Source organism: Schistocerca gregaria, chromosome 3 (genome assembly GCF_023897955.1).
Source record: "Schistocerca gregaria isolate iqSchGreg1 chromosome 3, iqSchGreg1.2, whole genome shotgun sequence".
In the NCBI taxonomy this organism is placed as follows: domain Eukaryota; kingdom Metazoa; phylum Arthropoda; class Insecta; order Orthoptera; family Acrididae; genus Schistocerca; species Schistocerca gregaria.
Window position 1 is genome coordinate 222,596,280 of NC_064922.1, and position 26,758 is coordinate 222,623,037.

The window sequence follows — 26,758 nt, forward strand, 5'->3', positions numbered from 1 at the left end:
AATTTGTTTCATCAGTTACCCTCTGGCAACTACTTCCATGCTCACGTAGTGTGATTAGATGTGTTTGTTAATGTTCTTGATGAATCGCTAGTAAATGAAATAAATTCTTAAGAAAAGGTTTTGAAAGCAAAGTCATGGTTCTGTGACCAATTCTAAGGGCGGTCATGCAGTGCCATGGGATCGGCCTGTGGAGGAAGGACCACCTCATTTTTGACCAGGCGATAAGACGCCGGCCTATTTACGGTAGTGTCTCGGACGTAGATGTCCATTTGCATGCTACCGTTCTTCCACCGTTTGATGTCACGTTGGATGTTGTGGGTGAGACAGAAGCAGACACTGAGTTTTTGTTTAAGGCTTTTAGGGGTCTTGAGGACACCATCGGCTTTTTGGAGGGCAGTCAACCTAGTGGCAGTCAGTTAGACATGGTGCGGGCACATTTGATACATTTAACAAACCGAATATTTGACTTAAGGACATTAATTTTAGAGGGTTGTGATAAGGAATCGATCGGTGAATTGAGGTCCTTGGTTAAGGAATTGCTGTTTAAGGTCAGACGTTTAGATCTTGATGGGAAGAGGACGGGGGAGCTGGATCTGATATCTTCCGGGTGGTGCACTAGCAAGCCTAGGAGAACCCCTGATTTCCTCCGACAGGTTAGGCAGGACGCTCGCTAAATTGCGGAGTCCTCTGGTCCATCTGTTTCGGGACGTCACAGAATTCCCTATAGACCGACTCGAGCGAACTGAATGGGAGTTATGGTTGCTGGTTCGCTTTGAGCAACACGCTGATGCTTTTGGTATTTTGCATCAGGTAATTTTGTCTCTATTATATCCGTTAACTAGAGGAGGATTGAGGACTCTGGTATCCAGGGCCATGGCAGAAGGGTTGTCCTTGCAGCAGTTGAGGGAACTTGTAATTACCGAGAGAGATTGACCACAGGAGTTCGTAAACAGTTCGAGTGTCGCTATGATTGGCAGATGCAGCAAGAGAGGGAGGACTTACATCAATATGTGGAAAGAGTTAAGGCGGCCTGTTCGGCCTTGTTAGTCGACTTGCCAGAACGCTGGTTAGTTCCAGTTGTCCTGAGGGCAATGCGTACAACGGGTATGTCACGTTTTGTTTTTCGTGGTTGTCCCTCCACCTGGGAAGAACTTCGTGCCGCTGTTGTAGCGATATCCGCATTTCCTCTCTCGGACAATAAACATCGTCAAGTTAAGGTTCTGCCCATGGGCGTCACCTATCGGAACTCTGGATTACCAAAGCCAGCGGAGTCTGCTAAAGAGTAATCGCGGCGGTGTTTTAGGTGCGGTAAAACTGGCTATATAGTTGGTACTTGCGTTCAGCCGCGGACAACTAGAGTTAATAAATCACACCCGGCTGGGCAGCGATCCCGGGTTAGAGCCTATAAACCCTGATGTTCCCGTTTCATAGCTCCATCGTCACCGCCAATACCCTATATTTGTTCTCGAGTAGGTGGCGAACCTATTTGTGTCCTTTTAGATTCTGGTAGCTCCTTTTCGTTGTACAGCTTGGAATGGTTTCTTGAATTTTATCATCTTACGAGACTTAGGCCGGCTCCTTCTTTGGTGCAGAGATGTCGGGTTGCCAATGGACAGGTGTTGCGCCTTCATTGTTGGGTCCGAGGGAGTATCTCTGTTGGGGTATCTCATGGCCCTTGCCTTTAGCCTTGATTAAGAAGCTGCCGGTCGATTTGATTTTGGGATGTGATTTTATCAGTAAAACTGGTCTTCGATTGATCAGGGTGCACCTTCTTCTTTAAGTTCGCTTCTTCTCAGAAGTTTGGATTCTGTGAATGTGCTAAGCGTAAGGTGCGTCAAAATGCCGGCTTGCTGGCTGTTGATACTAAGGATAATGAGTTTCATCCATCCCATCTTTCTTCACAGCAGGCTTCTGAACTAGGTATTTGTTACAAAGGTTCCCCGAGCTTCTCTGTGGTAGACTGGGGGCTACTAATTTGCTTGACTACCATATTCGTCTATCTGACCATATTCCAATAAGGCAGTCCGGATATAGTCTCTTAACGACTAAGATGAAGAAACTAAGAGGAAAGATCTCTAAGATGCTGAGTAAGGAGTTAATAGGCCTTCTACACGTGCTTATGCTTCCCCTGTATTCCTTGCTCCTAAGGATCAGGGATGGGATTTTCGGCCTGTTGTTGACTACCGACGCCTGAACACCAAGGCTGTCCTCGAATTTTTGCCAGTGCTAATTGGTTCACCGTGTATGATCTGAATCAAGCCTGTTATCAGATTTCCTTAGACGAAGACTGCAAGCTGGCCGCAGTAGCCGACCTACGGTCGCAGGTTCGAATCCTGCCTCGGGAGTGGATGTGTGTGATGTAGTTACGTTGGTTAGGTTTAAGTAGTTCTAAGTTCTAGGGGATTGATAACCTCAGATGTTATATTCCATAGTGCTCAGAGCCATTTTTTGAGGAATGTAAACGAGTTACAGCATTTTGTACTGATTGGAATCTGTTTGAGCTTAACTGGATTCCTTGTCATTTAGCTCCGGGCGCAGCCGTTCTTACTCATTTGCTGGATAATATTCTTTAAGACTTGAAATTAGTCTGTCTTTATAATTACTTGGACGACTTGGTGATTTATAGCCGTTCGTTTCAGGAGCATCTGAAACATATCCAGCAAGTTTATATTAGGTTGCAGGGGGCCAGTTTGACTGTTAAACCCGGTAAGGTGACATTAGCCAGGTAGCAGGTGTCTTTCTTAGGTCACCTAGTATCAGGCGAGAGCATTCGCAATTACCAGGAACGGACTAAAGCAATGATAGCTCTCCTGCTCGTGATAAACGTGGGATTGTCAGGTTTATAGGCATGGCAAGTTATTGTAAGTGTTTTGTACCTACGTTTGATGATTTGGAGGCTTCTTTAAAAGAACTGCGTCGAACAAGTATGCGTTTTGAGTGGGGACCTACCTAAGAGGCCGCGTTGGAGCACATTAAATTAGCTAAGCCAACCCTCAGGTTCCCAGAATGTCCCATTTTAATAATAACTTCGTTGTACGAACGCTCCACGACCAACTAAAAAGGTCCACTGCCATTTCTGCATAAGCGTTAGTTTTTACAAGAGTGAGACTTCGCAGGATGTGGGTACTGCGACGTTTGCGTACGTCTGGTTAAGGTTAACCATTAATATGCGCTCATCTCGTGATAGATTGGGTCGAAGTCGAACGAAAGGTAGGGCAGATAAAAAAAAGTGCCAAGGAAGAGCCAAGGGAAAAAAAAGCCTGTATGATAGTTAGATCGAGTGGTATAAGCAGCATCGGATGTCTTGCTGCCTGCGATATGTCATGGAAGCGTAGGCTATGTTAGTAGTGGGTATCATGCATGTCGATACCTTTGACGTTGTGCGGTGCTGTGGCTTGGCGGCTGCCCTGAGTGCCCGTGCTGAACTCTCGATCAGCGTCATCAACCTGCAACAGTTAGGTTTATTATCGTTTTTGTGTCCGGTAGGTCATATATCGAATGCACAGTGTAGGTTGATGTTGGCGATTTGTTTGTGCCTCAGTGGGCGAGCTCGTCGTTTTCCCGGCTGTGGCCTGTTGTTCGGCTCTAATAGCAGCTGGTAATTTACGGTTCATTGTAGCTGATATGCAGGGGCTCGCCGACGTCTGTCCCTTGCTGGTGTATGTTAGCTTGCCATAGGTGATTATGACCTAGCTAGTAGTGTCTTTGGCCGCTTCTGCTTCCACCAAAGGTTGTGATCGTAGTTTCCCAAAGTAAGAATGAAAGGTTTGTTGGAGTGTCTCTAGTTCCTATATAGTCGTGTGGCGAGTTTTTTGAATACTTCGTTGAGGGTTTCAAGGCGGTACTTTTTGTGAAGATCCACGGTGCGTGTGTAGCGTGGAGCGTTGCTAATGATTCGCAGCACTTTGTTCCGTATAATATGCAGGGGGCGCAGTCGTGTAGGAGCTGCATATCCCCAGACGGGAGTTGCGTACGCCGGTTAACCAGTACCGAACTTAAGTATTCCGTTTACAAATGTGAGTCATTGGTAGTCTTGTTCGCGCTGGAGAAGTATCGCTTTTATATACAGCATGTAGTATTTCAGTTAGAAATCGATAACTAATCATTAAGCTGGGAGCTAGCCAGGCCGCGAAAACTGGCCGTATCGCCAAGTGGACAGTACGCACTTCAGCCTTCCAATGTGAGGTTAAACACATTAAGGGGACTGAGAAAGTGTTCGCGGACATCCTCTGCCCTATGTTCACTGAACATCCATGTAGTGAGGCGCGCCCAAGAAATGGAGGATGGTAATATTAGTTGTGTCGTGTTAGGTGGTATTCCTCATTTGTTTAGTGACGTTGCCAACAATTAGGATGAGAACCACACTTGGGGACCGGTTAAGGAACGGCTGTTGGCTGGGGAACCTTCGGATAGATACGTCATCAGAAAGGCGTTTTGTGTAAAAGGGTGGGACGTGACATGGAGCTGAAGATCTGTTTACCAGAAACCGTGGTACGCCCGTTTCCCATTACTTTCAAAACTCGTTGATTGGCGGGCATATTAAGGAGCATTTGACTTAACCGTCTACGGACCGAGAGAGATGGTTTCTCGGTGTCGGTTGTGTCGTGTGACCAAGCCCTATGGATTATGTGGGGCCCTTACCTCGCACCAAAGAGGCGATCGGTACGTATTGGTTATTATTGACGTGTTTTCGAGGTTTACGTGGCTTCTTCCGAGTCGTAACGTGACTGCTACTCCTACTATTGCTCATTTAACTAAGTTATTTTGAGCTTTTGGACCCCCTAAGCAAATCGTTAGTGATAATACCGCAGACTTTCTTTCGGCTCTCTTCAAAGCTTTGTGTTATCAAAGCGCTATGAAGCACGTGACTACCACTCTGTATTACCCGCACAGCTCTTTCGTGGGGAGGCTCAACCGTAATCTCAAATCCGCACTTATTATTTTCCATCAGAAGACTCCAGTAAGTGGGATACTACTCTCCCGTGGCGTAATTCTGCCTTCAATACCGCCAGCCATGAGGCTCTGAAGGCTACTACGGTTTCATTGCTCTTTGCTTATCGTGTTAATTGCCCCCCTTTCGAACTTACGGGAAATTCAAGATCTAATCCCTGTGGGTATTACCCCTCAGATCGTCAAAGAAAACTGGAATCGTAGAAGGCGCAGTATTGTCATGGTCTATAACAAACAAGTTGACCGTTACAACCGTAACAGACGAGTAACCGTAAAAGGAGTAAACAAGGAAACCAGGTGTACGTCCGTAATTCTCAGGGGAGTTGAGCGACATTTCCCAGGACGATACTTGGAGCACTGTCTGAGGCGCTCTTCTCTCTTGATTTGGTCAGATTGTGATGACTGTCAATAAGGCCTTCAGGCGTGAATGAAATGTTTCTTAAGAATTATAATTAGATATTGTCTCTTGATATGATTGTCCCATTTTTTAAATAATAGTTTAGTAGGAATTTGCTGTCTAGATCGTCCGCTGTCAGACTGTTATCGAGAAATTACTATGGGGGCCTTCAGCCGACAAATAGTTTCAATTTCTTGTCAGTAAGGCCTTCGGCCGTGAATGCAATTTGTATAAAAAAAATTTTGTTAGATATTGTCTTAACAGTCAAATTTCATAATTCTTCCCTATTGTCAACGTTATAAGCACTTCGTTCCAAATGGAGCATCACCTGCGATCAGCATTTGCGAAACAAGCGGCGACACTTTCTGCGCAACCCACCCATCATTCTGTACGACAATGCGCGGGGGCATTCATCGCAAGCTGTGGTTGGTCTGTTCGGCCTTTGGGACTGGGAAGTCATATACCATCCACCTTACTCTCCGAGCTTAAGTTCTGCAGACTTTGATCTTTGATTTGATTCCGAAGAGGAAGGAACCACTTCGTGGCATTCGCTTCAGAAGTTCCAGAGATTCAACTTTCATTTTGTTTTGATACTTGACTTACAATTTCAATACCTACGATAATTTGGTAACTGTTCGATATTTTTAATACTTTTCATGTTTTTCAGTACTCTTTAGAATGACTTATATCACTTACTGGTGACGTTATAGCCTCATCAACTGCCGTTATAAGAATAAATATTGGCATTGTAGCAATATAATAGGTAGTACGTGTGAGAAATTTTTTGGTGTGTGTGTCAATGTGTGAAAGTTTTCTGAGATGCTTGTGTCGGCAAATTTAATCCCTTAACGGTTGCTTAAAAAAAGAACTGAGCAACCAACGGTAACTGAGTAAGGCCCCATCTACACCAAATCCTTCCTTCCCTAAGTACCATGTTTCAAGCCCATTAGCCTTATTTTCCAGCCTAAAATTTGAACTTCCCGCCATGACGTTAGTGTGACCTTGACACATGTGCGGTCACCATTTTGGATTCGCTTTGCTGAATAATTTGGGAACAACTCAGCGTGAGGTTAAAACAGTTCCGTCTGCTACTGCTATACCTTAACGTTAAAGTTGGAGGCAGGTCGTGAAATAAAACTACACTGTAAAAGCAATTATGGAATAAAGTAACATTGCAGTGTTAGCCTCTGAGAGGAATTATGTTATGTTGATCGCGTTGTGCCTAACGGAGGTGGCCTATGGGAAATGAAAGTCAGAATTACGTAAATATTTGAACAGTATAAACAATATTTTACCTATCTACACTGTTCAAAGAACAAGGAAAACGGTCGCCAGCCTAATTAGACAAGAGAATGATTGACATTCTTGTTCAAGGTATTAAGTGTGAGTAACTTTAACGGACAAACACAACCTACATTTTGCCACACGCGAGTGCAATGAACTCCGACACCTGCATATGTTCACGGTTAAGATTGGAAGCTGACAGAACAGGACAGACTATTTGTATAAATATAACAGATGACGAAACACACTATTACTTTCAGGACTTATTCAAACCGAATAAGTTTTAAAACATTACTATTAATATTCACTACAGATTCGTAAATTGGACATAGGTTAAGTATTATTTTCCAAACACTTTCCTAGTTGACATAGAATTATAAATGTAATTCACTGCCAAATTATGAGCTGGTCACAGGTTAAGCCTCTCTCAGTTAAATACTTTACTATTTAAAATGAAAGTTAATTGGAATTTACTAACAGGTTACTTCTCACTGTCTTTTGAATAAAGAAATTATTGTTTTCATAAATGGTGGTCTTTCCGTTACTTGTTACCTAGCATTAGCACAATAGACAAACTGTGGATCCTGTTATACTATTAATATACACTTACATTACACATGAGAGACAAACACTTAGTAAACATGAACATATACTTTCCACTATTGCAGTTTTCCAGTTTTACTACAGTGAAACAAAATGTTGACAAATTTGCAAGAAACTGACTCACCTTATAAAATTTACTATAGGCAGCTCTATGATCATTAAATAAGCAAGTCTTTATAAGCCTCAGTTTTAAGAACTTTTAATCTTTAAAAGAAATAGCAAATTATCTTTATTATCACAGTCTTCTACTGTCAGTAAATGGTTAAATAGGTGACTTTGAAACTTCACAAAACTACGTTTACTACCTTCCACAGTTTCACTAAATCCACAGTAAATCTAAATATTCCCTTCTTACCAAAGATCAAACAACATTTGGCCTTGAGGCTTTAATTTTTTCCACAAACTAGGACACTCGGTAATCATAGTTCAAATGGAGAGGAACCTGAGAGGTGCTGTCATAGGGAAAAAATCAAGGTAGGTACATAAATCCAGTTATAGGTTACCTTATATTCGTGCACACTAAAACATCCAATAAGCTGATCCTTCGCTATACGTTATTATAGTACTCCGTTACAGTGATTGCGCAATGTGGTGGCAACTGCATGTTGGTAGGTGGATTTGCAGGCAGAATTGCTGGACTCTGTCCCTTCTTGGTGACGATGATGGATGCCAGATCCAGAATAGTTCCAGCTATTTATCCATCCATCCGAGGCATTGGTAAGCGGCAGGAAAAGCCTCTCTCGGAACCAGCACAATATAAAACTTTTACATGGGCAGTGCACGGTCTGGTAGCTCGTCCCCGACTGACTCTTGATCCACCTTTTATATCTAGGCCAACCACAACTGGCGCGCGCTGCACAGTTCCGTTCCCGCGGGGAACCACAATAACTTCCACATACGACATAAATAAGAACCCTACGTGAAGGTCAGCAGTTTACATAACAACAAACAAAAATTTTAAATGAAACAGAACCTTTGCACACATTAACATTTCTATGAAAAAATTATTTAAACAAATTTATTCAATCTCAAAGATAACCAAAGACATTATGTGTAAAAGATAAACATATCATTTGCTCATATCGTACATATTACATAAGGCAAACTTCCCACATTATAAAATACATTATGTTTATAACACAGAAGAGAATAAACACTCTCATGGTGTCTATTCAAACACATTTACAGAAGCTCAACGATGTAACATTATATAAAATAAAAGGCAAAATAAATCAGTAGAGCATTAGAGCTATGGTGTTACAAGGTGACACGAACCTTGTCCCACTACTCCTGGACGATGTCAGCTGTGCTGTTAGGGACGTTGTCGTGTCAGAATACAGTATCCCCCGTTGGGGGAAACAAATATTGTGCTAAGGGATGGACCTTGTCAATCAAAATGGACATACAAACCTTGGTAGTAAAACGACCTTACACAGTAACCTTGGCTATCACAGAGTACAAATACATGGCCACCCAATTCAGTTCCTAATTCCAGTCATCTACATTTATGTTCTTGCATGCATTCCTCACTGTGTTTCTACACGTTTTGCCTGAACTTGGTTTTCCTTTCAACATTTTCGACTTTTAATACATGAATCTATGCAAGTTCATGCAAAAGTATAATCACTGATTTTAGCATGCGTTCTGGACCATTTAAGTATTAATTATAATTAAACACATCTGCATGTTCAGTTGAAGGCCATGTTGGAGCTACTCTTCTGCAGCAACAGCTTGCAGATGGAGGTACTAAATTATTTCCCAATTTCGTTTTTAACCTTCACGCGCTCGCTCGGGTAATGAAGTGACCGCCTTTTTGTAGTTTCGCGCCAAACTTACTCCACAAAGGTAACGAGGCTGTGGGAGGGACATGTATTCTCTAGGTGCACCTTTTTCCGACAGATGCTGCTAAAAGTTAGTCCAAGTCGCACCTCTCTGCCTCTCAGAACAAGTTCAAATAGGCCCGAACATGTTCGGCGGTCAGTTTACCGCCTGGCGAGCGCTTACGGCACTTACAAACACGATCAGCCACCTTGCGAGCGCTTACGAGACTTTGTTCTACTCGTCTACTTCGGAATGTAAGTATTTCTTTTTGTAATTCCTTATAATTCCTCGCTTTTATAGACTCTTGCAATTCTCTAGTGAATTTCCATGTGTTCCAGAATTTCAACATCAAGAAGAACACAAAGGTTGCCTGCATGTATATTTTTCTGCGTACTTGACTTGGCAGGAATAAATTCGTTACGCATTTTTCAATACAACACAGGTAATACGAAAGGAAAAACGAGAAGGTAATTCTTACATGCGTTATCTTTGGAACTGTTGAACGAAAACCTTAAAAAAATAGCTAAATTGAAGCATTTACCAAAAGATTTATAACTATTTTTGGAAAATTAATGAGAGAGTGACGTAGTTTATCCAGCTCTACCAAGGGCAATATGTTATTTGTGTGGCTCAAAAAAGAATATAAAAACAAAGCGAGAACGCGGTGAATGTCGAAGAAACGTCTGTCTACGTCATTCAACCACGACAGTTACGTGCAGTAATTGTTCTCAGCCTCAAAACGAAAATGTAATGGATACAGACTGATCAGCACTTTTTATCTGACAGAAATGTTTGTGTCGTTTTCAATCAAAAATTCTTTTTACAAAGCAAAATTAGCTTTTCTTGTGACGAGTTAAGACAGTGGATAGTTCTAGTCTTAAGTATTACATTATATAGTCCCATAATATTACAATTAAAAAAATGTTCTTATATTTCATTTGGGTATTTGGCTTCCTTTTTGTATTCTATTGTATATTTTATTGTTAAATAAATAATTTTGATTACAAATGTGTTTGCAATATTGTGTGAGATATCCTATGTCGATATTGTATGGAAATATGACCTTTAAAATCGGAAAACCTCAAGAGATTGATGAAAACTCTCGGGCGGTCCGCCGCCCGCCCGCGCGAGCTCTCTTGTGACTATTTCTAGGTTAAGCTCTGTAGCCGCAAGGGAAAGAATCTTCTCGTAAGCTAATTCACCACTCTAGTGCCTAAAATATGAGAGCTGAGACTCTTGGTAGTAGCGTCCTTTCCACTTACATTTTCATTCGCATAGTGTTACCTACATGTGTGCAGAAGATCTCACGGTGACACACGAACTACGAACAATTATCTGAGGCAGCAGAAGCATCAGTGACTTGTTAATAGCGGGTGCCTTACTTCTAATATCCATCTTCCTGCTTATTGTGCAAGGTGTTAGACAAGGCGACACTTGTTAACGTCTGTACATATGCATTTAAGGAACTGTTGACTTAATGACCAAGAATATAATGTTACTTAAAAACCGTCTTGATAGCAAATTCTTTTTTATTCATATGACCGGTTTCGGTTCATTCAGAACCATCTTCAGATCTGTAAAAATAATGATACTAATTTACTATTTCACGGAAGCAAATCTTTTTCATCCTAAGATTGCCACTAAGCCAACATGAAGTAGAAAAGGAGTTAAGTGTTTTAAAACATGTGGCCGTAGCGAACGGATATACTTGTAAGCAGGTGGTGAATATTTATAGGAAGATAAAGAAGAGGAAAATGGAACAAATAAAAGGAAGTCAAGTAGCAGTTGAGATGAACAACAAGAAAAAATATGTAGCTCTCACTTACAATGGAAGAATTACAGAAAAAATTTAAAGATGCTTTCGTAAATCCGACGTTAAAATAGGGTTCCGAACAAATAACACGTTAAAATTGAAGCTCCGGCATTGAATATGTAATAGTAGGCATAAATTACAGGATTCAGGTGTATATAAGATCAAATGTAATGACTGCTGTAAACAATATATAGGGCAGACTGGTAGGAACTTTGAAACCAGATTCAGGGAGGACATCTACTCTCAAAACAAAACAGCTTTTGGGGCGCATATGGCTGCGACAAAGCACTGAGTCACGAGCATTGAACACAATTTAGACATCCTGCATAGAGCTCATAAGGGACGGTTTCTTAACATTTTGGAAGAAATTGAAATATACACCCACAAAAATAAAGATCCGGATTTAATCCTCAACGAGCAAAGCGAATTCAATCATAACGCCTGTTTTAGCATTTATGACGACCTACTAAGATGACGACTGTTGCGTGTGGAGATTCAGGCCGAGAGATGAGAGATGGTGCGCTGTGGAGAAGCCGGAAGACGCGTGCAGTGCCTGGCGTCGTTGACGGGGCCCTCCTGGGCGGCACTCTTGCCCACGGCGATGTACATCAGACGACTGAGCGGACCGCGGCACATCACCAAAATGGCGGGAACTACGGAAGCAGACCGTAGAGGAAAACAAGTTCACACCATCACCATAGTTATATAAATCGCCTTATATATTTTAGATCGTGTAAAAATGATAATTGTACTGTTTTTTAATGCTGACAAGTACAGATTTTAACCTTGACATCTACATATTTTAATTAACTATATTTAATTAAAAAAAGATCTACTGAATACAGTATGTGCAAATGGAATGTAACAAATGTACCAGACGCCACCTGTCGATAATAGTGTTATAATTAATATAAATGACGTGCACTCTGCCAACCAATATTATGTGACGTAGCATGTGAGAATTGCTGGATTTGGACGGGTTACTCCTGTAACTGGAATATCAGGTACGCTCTGGTACATTTGATGTTGATTAGATAGGATGAAAAAGATTTGCTTCCATGAAATAGTAAATTAGTATCATTATTTTTACAGATCTGAAGATGGTTCTGAATGAACCGAAACCGGTCATTTGAATAAAAAAATAGCAATCAAGACGGTTTTTGAGTACCATTATAAAATCACTGATTGCTGCTATCCCATAAGACATTATGTCTGTTTTTGCAAAGGCCAAGAATATCACATTTGGACGAGTCGATATAAATGAATGTCCAAGTATTATCTGCATTTCCACCCATTCGCTGTGTAACTTCAAGAAACAGTGTTGTTTGCTACATTAGCAACAAAATTCCCATTCTTCTGATACCTCCCAGTCCCTTTTGATACTTTGAATAATTCTGAAATTTTCGATATTTCTCTTCTTTTATTTTGCTTTTACGAGGGCTAGAACTCACAGTGGCGACTATTTATTCACAACCGATATAAAAGAGATACATGTTTGCACGTGTTACTGTCGTTCAAACTAGTCACCAGCGTTGTGTAGAACCCATTGCCAGCGATGTGGAAGGCGTAGTATACCGTTAGCAGAGCCTGTTCTGTTGATGGTGCGAATGGAGCGGTCTAAAATTATGGTAATTCTCGTGTACGACTGCGATGGTGTTATCCTAATGCATTACGATCCTCCACAGCAAAACGTCAATGCACACTATTAGTCTTCGTTTTGGAGCATCACCTGCGATCAGCATTTTCGAAACAAGCGGCGACACTTTCTGCGCAACCCACCCATCATTCCGCACGACAATGCGCGGAGGCATTCATCGCAAGCTGTGGCTGGTCTGCTCGGCCGATGGGACTGAGAAGTCTTATACCATCCACCATACTCTCCGAGCTTAAGTCCTGCAGACTTTGATCTTTGATTTGATTCCGAAGGGGAAGGAACCACTTCGCGGCATTCGCTTCAGAAGTTCCAGAGATTCAACTTTCATTTTGTTTTGATACTTGACTCACACTTTAAATACCTACGATAATTTTGTAAATGTCCGGTATTTTTAATACTTTTCATGTTTTTAGTACTCTTTAGAATGACTTATATCACTTACTGGTGACTTTATAGCCTCATCAACCGCCTGTATAAGAATAAATATTGGCATTGTAGCAGTATAATAGGTGGTACGTGTGAGAAATTTTTTGGTGTGTGTGTCAATGTGTGAAGGTTTTCTGAGATGCTTGTGTCGGCAAATTTAATCCCTTAACGGGTGCTGCACTTGGAGCGAAGTCTAAAGACATGACAGGAAGATCTTCACACAGACGTAATCGAGTGCGGCTAAGCGCCTCAGCGAAGCTAACGCTAGTGGAACGATGTTGTTATTAATATTCTGCACAAGGGAGATGTTAGAAAATGATAATTTCTTCCAAATTATTATACATCCAAACGGTACTCTTCCGGACGTGGCTTTTTTATCAATGCTTTATCTAGTGAGTCCCCTCAACCATCCTTAGACGCCTGTAATAGGAATCGTGAAACATACTTAATTAAAATACTACAGAAGAATGTGTCAACGGAGAAGAAATCAATGGACTTCAAAGACACGAAAAACTGTGTCACCTTAATATCATTTTATTTTACTTTCAAGAAAGCCTAGCAGTACACCGTGATATAATTCTATTTCACAGCGTCTTCGTTGTCTCGTTCCTGTCTATTTATTCCTTTCAGTTCGATGTATGTAATAGCTATAGCTATTCAGATTTACAGTGCATGTTGCTTTCATCGTTAAACTAGATTGGTTTTCCCAAACTAATCAAGATAATAACGTTTGTTAAACATTTCTGACGTTTTACTTACGATAAATGTTTTACAGTCAGATACTGGTAATGGAGGGCTCCTTTTAAAGGCAGCGTATGGAATGAAATATGACTCGTTCAATCATTGGGCACTTTTATCCTCAATAAAAATGACTTATTTTACGATTATTAATGACAGTACAGTCTTAAGGTTTCTGAAATTACAGTAAACTGTTTGGTGTCCTCCCGGCTTTATTGAGAAAGAAATTTCCTTGGGTAATGTCTACATCGTCTGCTACGATCACATAATGCTGCTGCCGCGATCCATCAGTACTCACATCAGCTGCCGCGTCGCATTAGCTACTACTGGGTCTTTTACGCTCGAGGTCTTTTCGAACGACAACGAACGAGAGATCCTAAATGTTTGGAGCGAGTCAGGCTAAGTGTTTCTATGAAAGAGTTTACAAAATTTACATTCTTCGTCCAGGGACGCTGTTATTGCTGTCCAAACAATCTGTGTGTTACCGTTTGCTTCGCAGCGTGGCGCATCCTGTCCGGAGTGGAAACATGCATCACGGACCATCCTTACATGGCGGGCTTGGAGGTGTCGGGAAGGTTTCATTGTGCAGCCACCATCATCAAAAAGTCTTGGGCTATGACTGGTGCACACTGTGTCAGGGGAAATGAAACCGATGGTTGGCACATCTGACCGCGAACGTGCAGGATGGTGGGTTCCTGTGGATAAAGTTGTAAGACATGCTGAAAAGAGGCCGAACGACGTAGCTCTCCTACACACGCAGAGAGAATTTCCTATTGGGGATTTAGTCAAGGTATGGCACAGGAGCAGTAACCTAACATTACTCAGGTATTTAATTTTTCTTTCATTACTTTCTCTTCTTTTGCATATTTGTTTATTTTTTCTGTGTGAACCTTTTCCGCTCAGATTGAAACTTACGGCAAACGCCCTCTTTAATTTATTGGGTGTAGTCCCATTAAGTCGGGTGATGCTCAGGGAATTAGATTAGGAAATGAGACACTTAAAGTAATAAAGGAGTTCTGCTGTTTGGGGAGCAAAATAACTGTCGAAATAGAGAGAATATAAAATGTTGACTGACAATGGCAAGGAAAGCGTTTCTGAAGAAGAGAAATTTGTTAACATCGAGTATAGATTTAAGTGTCAGGCAGTCGTTTCTGAAAGTATTTGTTATGGAGTGTAGCCATGTATGGAAGTGAAACATGGACGATAAATAGTTTAGACAAGAAGAGAATAGAGGCTTTCGAAATGTGGTGCTACAGAAGACTGCTGAAGATTAGATGGGTAGATCACATAAATAATGAGGAGGTACTGAATAGAACTGGCGAGAAGAGGAGTATGTAACAAAACTTGACTAGAAGAAGGGATCGGTTGATAGGAGATGTTCTGAGGCATCAAGGGATCACCAATGTAGTGTTGGAGGGCAGCGTGGAGGGTAAAAACCGTAGAGGGAGACCAAGCGATGAATACACTAAGCAGATTCAGAAGGATGTAGGCAGCACAAGGTACTGGGAGATGAAGAAGCTTGCACAGGATAGAGTAGCATGGAGAGCTGCGTCAAACCAGTCTCAGGACTGAAGACCACAACAACATGTATTTGTAGGTCTTCCTTCCCACATATTTTAGCATTTTACCACTACCATGGAAGTTAGCTCTTGATGCCTTAACATATCGCATCACAACAAAAATCTAGTAATAGGAGTTAAACGTGGCGAAACGGGATACTCATTGTTTAACAGTTTTTGGGAAATAAAATAACACAAGAAAACACTCATTAAGGGTATAAGATACGGCCTTGTGGTACAACATAACGTAACTTACTTAAAAATCACACAAAACTGTATACTATTTATATGTTACATTTGTTTCAAAGAGAAGCTTGCTTGCTTCGCGTTCTGCCCCGTTCACGGAGCAGAATCAGATAAAGCAAATTTCCTGTAACAACTGCATTATCGATAACGTTGAAGATGCTGAGACTATCATCTCCAGACAAAGGCGTTAAGTTGTTTAGCGAACAATTTAGGCCAAAGAGTATGTAATCGTCAAAAAAGTCGTGAACGTTAGGAATGTTTTTAACGTCATTTTTAACACATCCAATTAGTTTTAATGCTTAATATCGAGTTAGTGTTAATCTTTTTTGTTGTATCATATTGCTAGTGCACCAGACGTGTTTTCCGGCTTGCGAACAGTAACGTAGGATGCTTAGTAACAAATCCTATAGCCCAGTCCTGTTCAACTAGATGAATTTATTTGTTAAAGCTGTGTGAAATATAATGTATTCCTGCTGCATGATAAGCTTATGATCCGACAGTTAAATTTTCTTTCTGATTTGTCAACACACTAATTGCATTATTCTTAACTTTCCAACTTCGATTTGGCTGCATTAAATTTCTTAACCGCTTATAAAACTCAAACTGCAGAAGATTGGGTGGCTGAAAGTGTCATTTCCATTGATTTAGTATTCCAGTGCTGTGTATCACTCTTTATAATGTACGAAGGTTGCAAAATGAACAGTGGCAACTATTTATTCACAGCTCGAACAAAAAAGATACGTGTTTCAAAGTTTTACTGACCTTCAGAGTAATCACCAGCATTATGTATAACCCGATAACCCGTTGCCAGCGACATAGAACTCTTAGCATTGCCAGTAGTGTTGGCAGTTCGAGCTGCGCGGTCTATTCCTCGACAAATTTGTTGCAGTTCTGAAGCGAATGCTGTTAAGTGTTTCCTTCATTTTAGAAATCGAGTTGCACTTACGAGGGCTTAAGTCGGGTGAGCGTAGTGGGTGGTATAGCACTTAGCAACCCCATCAGTGAAACAAATTAGTAACAGCTAGCACTGTACGTGCTTGAACATTGTCCTGCAAAACTATGGTAAGGTCCTGCAGAAAGTGTCATCACTTCTGTCTCCATGTTGTTCATTTTTGGGACGCAACCTACGACCAGCTTAGAATGAGGGGGCTGCTGTCCCACCTACTGCACCCCCGTGACTTAAGTCTTCGTGAGTTCAACTCGATTTCTAAACTGAAGGAAACACTTCACGTCATTCGCTTCAGAACTGCTCCAAATTCGTCGGGCAATAGACCGTGCCATTCGAACTGTCAACACACCTGACCCTGCTGAGAGTGTGCGATGTGCCAGGGTGGAGAAGAGTTTGTACTTCTTTAATTCCAACGAATTTTGCATGAGAACGAGACATGCACTCGACTCCCTACTCAGAGAATAAAAGATTACTTTATCATAATAAACGAGAGGAAATGGGATCCTGCATATATCTACGAAATGATATGCTGATTAAATATTCCAATGAGATTTTTTACAGATTAGAACATAAAGGCACATGATTAATGACAAAACAGTATAGGTTAAAGAGACAGCGTATACTGAAGTATTATGAGAATAAGAGTTGGCTCGAGAACAAGGGGCTCCTACTCGCTGTGATGCAATAGACTGGCATAATGACTGGACGTCCTAACGAATAATATTACACTCCCGACTATATTGCAGTTAGTACTGAGAGGTCAAATGGGATCACGTGGGGCAAGCCAGATGGACTTGTAGCAAAGCGAGCGTACGTGCTGCTGAGGGCTCCAGTACAAAAATGATAGGTCCTACTATGCTGAAGCCGCATAATACTGTACCGGATCTGCAATTTGCAGCACGTCGGCGGCGGGGCGACTTCTGCTGCGCAGAAACATTGTTTAAACCCCTGGCCTCGATGGCTGTCCGAGAATTGTAAGTTCTGCCGAAAAATTGCGACTAAGACGCAAGTCCGTTTGGCTCCGACGAAGATCAGATCTCGAATGCCTGAGCTCGCGCTGTGAAAGACCGAATACAACATTGCTCAGCTCCCTACTATTCTATAAAACCGCGAATCAGCATTCAGATATTGGCGTAACACCCGGCGTGATGGTATGGGGCGTCATTGGTTACATATCTCGGTCACCTCTTGTTCGCATTGACGCACATCTCCGAACATCATTCTCAGCTATAGCGTCTGTTCGCTCCAATTTTGAGCAGGGCTGTATGACGTCAGCTAGCCTCAGTTTGAGTTCACCAACCATGCTGTTGAGCAGAGGGCACTGAAGGTGCCGTTTGACTGGCTACGAAAACCACATGCCAAGACCACAGGCCATCTGGCGCCAGACAGTCGCGCCCAGCAGGGCATGGTCCACTCGTATTCTCAGAATCATGAGGACAGTGCAGTCAGTCCGTACCAGCTGTCTTCTTTCAGGACACGCCGGAACGGTAAACACATAAAGTGCGGTGAGACTCAGATGTCTCGCAGGTCGTTTCTCCCTGCATACATTAGGCAAACCTCGACTGACGTCAGTCGTTATGACAGGCTCTTAAGACCATTGATGTACGACCGTCTCAGTACTCGCAGAAGGGCAGCTCCCAACCGCAAACGCAGCGTACCGCGTCCACCGGTACTGGCCTCGCACAGGCCAACGAGGGAAGTAACGCAACCTGCATAGGGATCAAGCTCAAGCAGCTCCAAATACTCTTATTACAATAACCTTATTTGGTCTGTTGCCACCTTGAAATGACATAAAACATTAATAAAATTGATGAATATGTGAGGCGACATGGAAACTTCAAGGTATCCTACAACTTCGACATCGCTGACAACAGGTTATGCACTATGCCGATGACTACTTTGTAGGTCAGTAAAACTTTGAAACACCACTGAACATTAAAATTGCTACACCTTGAAGATGCCGTGCCACAGACGCGAAATTTAACCGACAGGAAAACGATGCTGTGATATGCAAATGATTAGCTTTTCAGAGCATTCACACAAGGTTGGCGCCGGTGGTGACACCTACAACATGCTGACTTTGGAAAGTTTCCAACCGATTTCTCATACACAAACAGCAGTTGGCCAACGTTGCCTGGTGAAACGTTATTGTGATGCCTCGTGTAAGGAGGAGAAATGCGACCCTCACGTTTCCGACTTTGATAAAGGTCAGATTGTACCCCATCGCGATAGCTGTTTATCGTATCGCGACATTGCTGCTCGCGTTGGTCGAGATCCAATAACTGCTAGAAGAATATGGAGTCAGTGGTTTCAGGAGGGTAATACGGAACGCCGTGCTGGACCCCAACGGCTTCGTATCACTAGCAGTCGAGATGACATGCATCTTATCCGCATGGCTGTAACAGATTGGGCAGCCACGTCTCGATCCCTGAGTCACCAGATGGGGACGTTCGCAAGACTACAACCATCTGTACGAACAATTCGACGACGTTTGCAGCCCCATGGACTATCATTTCGGAGACCATGGCTGCGGTTACCCTTGACGCTGCATCACCGACAGGAGCGCCTGCGATGGTGTACTCAACGACGAACCTGGGTGCACGAATGGCAAAACCTCATACGGATGAATCCAGGTTCTGTTTACAGCATCATGATGGTTGCATCCGTGTCTGTGCGACATCGCAGTGAACGCACATTGGAAGCGTGTATTCGTCATCGCCATACTGGCGTATCACCCGCCGTGATGGTATGGGGTTCGCATTGATGACACGTTGAACAGTGGACGTTACATTTCAGATTTGTTACGAATCGTGGCTCTGCCTTTCATTCGATCCCTGCCAATCCTACATTACTGCAGGATAATGCACAACCGCATATTGCAGGTCCTGTACGTGCCTTTCTAGGTACAAAAAATATTCAAGTGCTGCTCTGGCCAGCACATTCTCCAGATCTCTCACCAATTGAAAACGTCTGGCCAATAGTGGCCGAGCAACTGGCTCGTCACAATACACCAGTCACTACTCTTGATGAACTGTGGTATCGTGTTGAAGCTGCATGGGCAGCTGTACCTTTATACGCCATCCTAGCTCTGTGTGAGTCAATGCCCAGGTGTATCATGGCCGTTATTACGGCCTGAGGTGGTTGTTCTGGGTACTGATTTATCAGGATCTATGAACCCAAATTGAGTAAAAATGTAATCACTTGTCAGTCCTAGGATAATATATCTGTCCAATGAATACCCGTTTATCATCTGCATTTCTTCTTGAATGGCCAGCAGTGTACTTGCCACTATTAAACTCCTAACCCTCGTTAGTTCCCACCATCTCGAAACGCAAGGAGGGAAAAAAGGGAATATATAGTGTGAAATATACTTTCATCAAAAAATGACTGAACAGAAGATGACCTATCCCATTCTTCCCCACGCCAGCAGCACATCTCAGCTAGTAACGTCTATCGAGCATAATGTCTAATGCAGTGAAATGTATTATATAGTTAATATAAAGGGTGAATTCTAATACAACCAGATGGATTCGTGACTTGAAATGGAGGAAAGAAAGTGCTGTGAATATGCGTCTAGAAACGCATTGCTGCCACAGTTAAAGGCGCTAACAAATGAAAGTCCCTTTGACCAAGTGCCTTGTGTTCCTTGAGTGTTATAGGCTGTGTGATCAACGCAGCGTACTGTAAGCTGCAGAAGGGTCCGGTATTCTTGTAGGGAACAAGCCAAGATGGTCTTTGTGTACGGCCAAGTAGATGGAGATGCTCGAGAGGCAGCACGTCTACACCAAAACCAGTACCCACACGGACACCTACCACATGACACAAAATTTCAGTCCATTTTTGGGAGTGTTGTGTGATCATGTGTCCTTTCAGACGGACAAACGTGCATGGAAGTAGCTGACTATTCGTACACCAGATTTGGAGGACCGGGTTCTATAGGATACTGAGACGAACCCTTGTACATGATCCACTTCAGTTGCACTCCCACATGGCATAAGCAGCATATGTTTATGTGTATCCTGAGTGAAAGCCGCTACTATCCCTCTCACCTGCAACGAGTGCAAAGATTACCATAAGTGGATTTCCCTTCAAGGTACGTATTTTTTCGATGCTCTTTACACCAGACTATAACAATTACCATATTTCTGTCGTCAATTCTCTTTATTGATGAAGAAACATTCATCGGAGCTAGCACAATCAATTTGCATATCATCATCTTTGTCCTACAGACATGGTAAGAGGTCAGAGGACCCTCCATTCGTCAGTGCTAGCCGCCGTGGTAACGATGCATTACCGGATAAATGCTCGTAGGACTTTTTTCCTCCATTTCTAGTCAGCAATCCGTCCCTGCAGTTAGTCGATTTCATTAATGCTCACCTTTTGTAGCGAATGGAGAGCATTTTAAGTGTAAATGTTGTTTAAGTCGGCAAAATTAACAATTAAGTGCTTATCTCGCCACGAAATTCACGAAAAGTTGTATAAACCCAGCTAGAAACATGAAGGACAAAAGATTACTTAGTTGTCGGACACAAATCCAGCATTCAGAGACGTAGTTGGATGTCACTACAATAGATTGCAATATTCTCCAGTTTAGAAAACTGCACAATCTCATTGTGTCGCATTCTGTTCTAGCCAACATACACACGAAGCCACACCTACCATAGAAGTACAAGTTGATATGCTAAGTAGCGTCTCAAATAAGGAACAGATCGAAGAATTATATAATGAGATAAAAGAACGTAATCAGATTGTTAGCCGGCCGCAGTAGCCGAGCGGTTCTAGGCGCTACACTCTGGAATCCCTAGACCGCTACGGTAGCAGGTTCGAATCCAGCCACTGGAATCTACACTCCTGGAAATTGAAATAAGAACACCGTGAATTCATTGTCCCAAGAAGGGGAAACTTTATTGACACATTCCTGGGGACAGATACATCACATGATCACACTGACTGAACCACAGACACATAGACACAGACAACAGAGCATGCACAATGTCGGCACTAGTACAGTGTATATCCACCTTTCGCAGCAATGCAGGCTGCTATTCTCCCATGGAGACGATCGTACAGATGCTGGATGTAGTCCTGTGGAATGGCTTGCCATGCCATTTCCACCTGGCGCCTCAGTTGGACCATCGTTCGTGCTGGACGTGCAGACCGCGTGAGACGACGCTTCCCGAATGACCACTATACGCCCTCGCTCAAAGTCCGTCAACTGCACATACGGTTGACGTCCACGCTGTCGCGGCATGCTACCAGTGTTAAAGACTGCGATGGAGCTCCGTATGCCACGGGAAACTGGCTAACACTGACGGCGGCGGTGCACAAATGCTGCGCAGCTAGCGCCATTCGACGCCCTACACAGCGGTTCGTGGTGTGTCCGCTGTGCCGAGCGTGTGATCATTGCTTGTACAGCCCTCTCGCAGTGTCCGGAGCAAGTATGTTGGGTCTGACACACCGGAGTCAATGTGTTCTTTTTTTCATTTCCAGGAGTGTACATGTGTGGTGACCTTAGGTTAGTTACGTTAAAGTAGTTCGAAGTTCTAGGGGACTGATGACCACAGCAGTTAAGTCCCATAGTGTTCAGAGCCATTTGAACAATTTGATTGTTAAGAGAGAAAACAATTTAATAGAAATTGGGGACTGGAATTCGATGGGAGAGAAACGAAAAGTAGTATGTGTGTATGGACTGGGGAAAAAGAATGAAACAGGAAACCATCCAGTAGAATTTTGCACAGAGCATAACTTAATCATAGTACCATTTCATTTAAGAATAATGAAAGAAAGTTATATCCGTGGAAGTGGCCTGGAAACAGCGGAAGGTGTCAGATAGATTATATAAAGTTAAGACAGAGATTCAGAAAACAGGTTTTAAATTGTAAGGCATTTACAGGGGCGGATGTTGCCTTAGACCACACTTATTAGTTAGGAACTATAGATGGAAAATCAAGAAACTGCAAAAGATAGAAACTTAAGGAGTTGGTACCTGGATAAACTGAAAGAACCAGAGGCTGTAGAGAGTGTCACACATAACGTATTTGCCAGCAACACCGCCGCCGACGCCGATCACAAATTCTGAACAATGGTTTGAGTAAACGTATATATTTCGGAAAAATCCGAAAATGCAATGATGTGGGTAGTTCTTCTTTAAAATACAGACTTGACCGCATCCACGCAGGACTGGTGGTTGGGTGGTGGACTGTTGTAGCGCAAAAAGACGTCCCCGTTTCAGATAGAACATTTATTTCAATCGATGCATTGCTTTCGAGATATTTAGTTATCTCGAGCTATAACACTCTGAATAACGTACTTAGCAATCGGACACCAAAACCTGCATCTATTCCTTGCAATTTACTTTATGGTGTCTGAGGAATGGTACTTAGTGTTTATCTTCTTTCTGTTCCCGTTGGAAAAGGACAGCGCGAGAACCGATTGTTTGGGAAACCTACGAATGAGCTCGTCACTCTTTACCTTCATGGAATTTCTCCAAATGATCAACGGAAGATATCTGTGGATGAAACAGACCATTCTCTAATTCCCGAAGAGGGAGAATAGCTTTTCCAGTAGTTGCATAATTGAGTGATCTTAGTAACATCAACCAGCATGAGCTTAATGTGCTTATACGGTAGAAGATTGAAAGCATAGTCAATTTACTGAGGTTACATTTACCGGGGAAGGCTGCTCTACTGAGTTAATGATGATGGTACCCTTTTGGATAAAATAATCCAGAGGTAACAATAGCCCTGTTCTGATGTTTAGGTGGGGACTAATCAGGAGGATGTCATCCTCAGGAAAAACTTAACCGGCGTTCTACTGTTCGAAACGTGGAGTGTTATGTCCTCTAATTGGATATGTAGGCTAGAGAGCGTATAAATCAAAATTGTTAGGTTTAAGTTAGATATAGTGGTGATTAGTGAAGTGTGATGGCAAGAAGAATAGGACTCCTGGTAATGACACCATAGGTTCATCAATAAATCAAACAGAGGCAAAAGAACTGTTTATCTAATCAGTAATATGAGAACAGGAATGGTAGGAAGCTACTGTGCACTATACGGCAGACGCATCGTCGTGGTCGCGGTATACCGAAGCAATCATCCATCATAAGAGTGCACTGTCGTATGCAAACAATCACCACAAATTATGAAGTGACTGAAAGAATGTGTGATAAGATGAAAGAGTTAATCAGGTAGTTATGAGAGACAAAAATTTAATTTTGCTGCATCGCTGGAAGTCTGCGCACGGAGAATGAAGAGAAGGAAGCGTAATGGCGAAAATGGATCGAACGAAAGAAAATACAGAGGAAGCCGCCTGGTACAATTTTACTGTGTGCTGCAATTAGGGGCGAGAAAAACAGCAGTGAAGCCGCCTAGAAGAATGTTACAGAGAGGATAATTAAATCATCGGTAAATTTTCGTTTTCGAATGCATACGTGGAAGAGACCCTGGAAGGTTTTCATTATATGATTCCAAGAAAGAGATTTTAAACACAGATTTCAAACTGTAAGTCGTTTCCAGATGCAGATGTGGCCCTGACCATAATTAGTTCGTTACGATCTGGAGATATTTCTACTTGGTAGGAAATTACGGATATGAAATCTGGATAAACTAAAAGATCTTTCCGAGTTTCAGGGGGAGCATTGGTGACAACTGACTAATGCTGAGCAAACTAAATCAATAAACGGCAAATGAGTATCTTAGAGTGGAGGCAGCAGAGCATAAGAAAGACAAATTCTAGTAGGAACCCTTTTACAGTACAGGAGATATTTAATTTCATTGACGAATTGGAGAAAATATAAGAAATACAGCAACTGAAGCAGGAGAAAGAGGAAAACAGGGTTGGATCACTTCCATGGAGTGACGCTTCTGCGATGTGACACGTTAAAGGAGCCCGAGCTCAGCCTGTGCTACACAGTATTTTACGGGTACGTGTACGTTAACGAGGCAAGGCAGTCTGGCACAGCGTGCTGTAATCCGTGACACGTCACCAGGCGAGGGAAGAATGAACGGATGTCGCCATATGGCACTTTCCTGCAGTTCCGCTGCAACGATTTTGTATTGCGTTTCCACTGATACATATTTTAATACGAAGCACCTCTTAAGAGGCATGATGGAAATATTCCCTAGAAGAGGGGTGGCATTTGACATAGTCCTTCATTAGTAAATATTTTACACACTGCCACAGAAAATTAGCCATCTTTGCTTTCCAGGGGAAAGCACGACTAGATAGTCTCGCTTAGTCCCCCATCAAACTTCTTTACAATATTTACAAGACTTCCAATGAATCCGAAGTGCGTTAAATTACTTTTCAATATTGACATAATTTAGAATGTTGCAACGTTTTATTCTCTGTGAAATTCAGAATTAAATTTGAGTGGCCGTCAATAGGAAACTTTTTAAATCTTTTGCAATGATCTCGTCAGTCTTCACTTCAGTTTTATTTCTTAATTTTCTCATAGAAATTAAAAAAGTAATTGATCACATTGGCGGCCATAGTGCTGCCTGTTTTGTCAAACATTTTTGTTAATAAATAAACGTTTTGATGAATTTGATATGAATGCATTTATCCTTCCGTTCCATACTTCAGAGACGTCATTAGTACCTGAGTTTTCGTTAGTTAATGTTTCATGGATTATTAGCGCGATTAATCGTAATGATTTGGATCTAGTCATTTTACATCCAAATCTCCAATTAATTTGCAAATAGGGCAACATGCTGATAACTAATAAGTCTGCTTTTACGATTCGAACATCCTCTGCAGTTTTACATATCTCTTGCAGTATGAGCTGTATAGAATGGTCAGTTCAAAACCGGTTGTAACTGTCCTTAAAAATGGCTCTGAGTACTATGGGGATTAACTGCTATGGTCATCAGTCCCTTAGAACATATAACTACTTAAACCTAACTAACCTAAGGACATCACACACATCCATGTCCGAGGCAGGATTCGAACTTGCGACCGTAGCGGTCGCGCGGTTCCAGACTGAAGCGCCTAGAACCACTCGGCCGATGAGAGTGGAGAAGTTTTTGGTTCTAAGATGTGCTCACGTGAACAGAGAACCCACCATCATCCAGCTGTTCGAGGGGGAGATATGTGAGAACTTACCACATTGTTATGTAATAGTGCATTTATTTGATTTCCTTATAGACAGCAAGAAATTATTTTGTACGGACGTTGACCAAAGTCAAAATTACAACCCATAAACTGTGTTTCAGGAAGCCAACTGCTATCTTCTTTAATGTTAGCAATTTCTAAGTCCCTCATGAGAGACGCAGGCATCAATTCAAACACTTTTGTTTTCATAGTTTAAAAAATTGTATGTTTCTCTCTCTTTGTTCGGTATTAGAACGCTGACAGCTGGGACACTGTTTGTTCAAAAAATTGCTCTGAGCACTATGGGACTTAACATCTGTGGGCATCAGTCCCCTAGAACGTAGAACTACTTAAACCTAACTAACCTAAGAACATGACACACATCCATGCCCGAGGCAGGATTCGAACCTGCGACCGTAGCAGTCACGCGGTTCCGGACTGCCACAGTTTGTTTCCTGATAACAACTTGTAAGATGGGACTGAAGTATATGAAATTGACCAAACTGTTGTTCAAACACTTGAACCTTTCTTTCACATAGATTGACTCACAGCTTGGTAAACATGAGTGACCCTTTTCGCTGGCAGACACCGCTATTGTCTCATTCGTTTACCTGACGTTACCTTCAAGTAAAAATTTGCCCCCATCGTTCATCAGCAACGTTTTTTTTTTCAAAAAATACTGCCCAGTAAAGGGTCGCCTCTTTCATAGGTCCCATGTATTTTCTCATAGTGCGATGCAGCTACTATTTCGCACTTCCGACTAATGATAACGATGTTACTAAGTTGTACACTCGGTTGATAACGTGCCCTGCTTCTTCGACGTCATCTGATGAAACTGTAATGCATGTTTCTATTGAGTGCTTTTTTGTTCTAACAAAATTTTTACTCGTTTCAATTCATCAGGAATACAAACTTGGCTATCACTAACTAAAACAAAATTATTTTTAATGAATAGCTTTCTTTTGTATTTATTTCTTGTGACATTTATCCAAAGCCAGGAAGTTGACATAGTTGATTGTGAACTATAGCTTCTCGTTAAGAAATAAAGTCCCCCGTTTGGTGGTCTCGGTGAATTCCATCTGCACAACATTTCAACACTTCTTCCCGGTCAGAGATTAATTGCAGTACTGAACTTTGTGAGAAAGCTGTCTCTGAATGAACCCGTGTGTACGAAGGGTTCTTAGAGCAGCAGGTGACCTTTCCCAGTACCACGTCAGATGTAGCAACG